Source organism: Capsicum annuum, chromosome 3 (assembly GCF_002878395.1).
Source record: "Capsicum annuum cultivar UCD-10X-F1 chromosome 3, UCD10Xv1.1, whole genome shotgun sequence".
Classification (NCBI taxonomy): Eukaryota; Viridiplantae; Streptophyta; class Magnoliopsida; order Solanales; family Solanaceae; genus Capsicum; species Capsicum annuum.
Genome location: NC_061113.1, coordinates 221,616,594 through 221,619,258, shown reverse-complemented (window position 1 = coordinate 221,619,258; position 2,665 = coordinate 221,616,594).

Here is a 2,665-nt window from a genome sequence, read left to right as displayed (position 1 = left end):
TTTTTTTTAATTATTTTAATGTAAAATTGACGTCTTAGTCACCATTTTAATGCCACATAGGTAAAGTCAACGGTCAAAGAGTGCAAAATGCTGCTTTTTAATGGGTTCAAGGGTTCAGATGACATACATGTAAGTAGAAGTGTCCAACTTACAAAACCGACATAGTACAGGAGCTCAGAAGGTCATTTTGCCTTCTTTTTTTTTTATCACACAACTTAAAACCACGAGTTTTAATTAAAAAAGGAGCACCGTATGCACCCCATTGTTTTGTGGTACTTCCGTTCTTTCTCATAAGGTCAGCAATTACATTATAGCTACTTTGAAACATGCTTCAAGTCTGTAATTTTAATTACAATATGGTTCTTTTTAACAGAACATCAATAAAAAACATATAAATTTGTTAATAAAATACAAAAAATATTTATTGAGTTGAGATTTTCCGGCTAATCAAACTGTAAATTTGTACAAGAGATTATTTCCTCGTTGAAGATTTAGCATGTTTTGAACTTTTTGTTTTAAACACTTTCTTAAATACAATCACCTATAACACGTCAGACTTAGATGAAAATCATGCAATTATTGTCCTTAAAAAGAAAATTTGTGATAGAAACATCATTATAGATTAAAACAGTGCAATTATTTGAGAACAAAAAGGTTAATTTTAGATGATAACTATGCGATAATTGACCTTATAAAAAGAATTGGTGATTTAAAAAAAAACAAATTAGGAGTGATATAGACGGCTATTTTGCAAATGGTCTAAAATTCTCTATTAAATATAACTCTTGGACCATTCTCTTATAAACGGCAATGGAAAAAAAAAAAATTGCTACATTGAGTAGGTTACTGTTGCATCAATTATAGTATACTACGTAAAACTTTTGCTGGCCACCAAAAGCCAATTTTACGTAAACCAAAAAGGCAAAAAAGAAATTAGAAAATAAAAGAAAAGAGAGTCTCAGTCAATCGTGAGAGAAATTATCTCGTAACAAGTTGTTTGAGAAATTGAAGAACAAAGTTAAATAATTGGAAGGGGGGTCACTGCATAATTCAATATGTCAGCAAGGTGCTATCCAAAAAAAAAAAAGGATTACGCAAATTCAATCGATATTGACAAAACTCGTATCATTATTTTGAAGAAAAATGAAGTAAAATTGGAAGTCGTCCTGTCAAAATTTGTTCACTACTTTATTGGTTTGGTGTGCCAAATTTTGATGCTTTAGGCTAATGTTTTCTTTGATATTATCGTTTAAAGCTTAGTGACAAAACCAACAGTGTTCTTGCTTGGCAGCTTTGTGATTTAGGAAAATGTCCCAAATATACAAAAAATAAATAAAGTTGGATGTAAATATTTGGTGTAAATAATCCAAATATACAAAAGTTTAAAGATTTGGGGTGTCTTTGGTAAAAAGTAGAATACTTTTTGAAAAGTGTTTTCTAGTTTTCTCGGTTTAATTTGACCTAAATGTTTCAAAAAATATTTTCAAAATAAGTTTATTTACCTCAAAATTAAGGAAAGTGTCTTTGTAAAACAAACATTTTTCAAAATTACATTTTTCAAAACTTTCTTTCAACTTCACCACTCCAATCCAAGCCAGATCTCGAACTAAGACACTACCAAGAACCATTAATGGTGGTTCATGCAACTGATCTACAGCTCAGAAAGAGGGAAAGGAATCTGAGAAATAAAGATTTCATCGAGAGAATAACTGCTTGAGTACAAAATATCTAATCTACTCCTATTTATAGAACTACTAACTAACACAAGCTACTTAATTAACTAGGCTAGTTAACCTTACCATGTAACTAACTAACTAATTCTAAGAATTCACTATACAGTGTAACTAACAACTTAAACTGTCTATTATACTGAACACCTCTTCTCAAATTGATGGGTGAAATATGTCATTTAACCTAGTTTGGATAAAAGATATGTGTGATGTATCTTTCCTAGACTCTTAGCAAGTAGGTCTGCTAATTGTTCTTTGGTAGGCACATGATGAGTCTTGATCATTTCTTGCAACAGTTTTTCTCTAAGAAAGTGACAGTTAATATCAAAATGTTTTGTTCTTTCACAAAAAATTGAATTTGCACCAATTTGTATGGCAGCTTTGTTGTCACATAATAAGGTCACTGGTTGCTGAACTTTTATTCCTAACTCTTTGTACAGACTAATAAGCCAAGTAATCTCTGCAACAGTTGATGTCGTACATCTGAATTCTGCTTCAGTTAAACTTCTTGCTACTGTCTCTTACTTCTTTGATTTCCAAGACACTAGTGCATCTCCAAACTTCACCAAATAACCTGTTACAGATCTCCTGTTTGTAGACAAGTACCCCAGTCCGAGTCACAAACTGTAGTTAACATATTTGAAGTTTGAGATGGTATAAACAGTCCTAATACTGGATAAGCTTTGATGTATTTGACTACCCTGATAGCAGCTTTCAAGTGAGATTCTTTAGGTGCATGCTTATACTAACTTAGAGCATGTACTGCAAAAGAGATATCTACTCTTGTCATGGTTAGATATAATAGTCCACCTATTAACCTTTGATATTTCCTAATGTCCTTTATTCGTTTATCATTTGATTTAACGTCCGATCCTTGAACATAAGAATCATATTCAATTGAGGTTAACCGTAGGTTGAGATCAAGTGGTTCATTT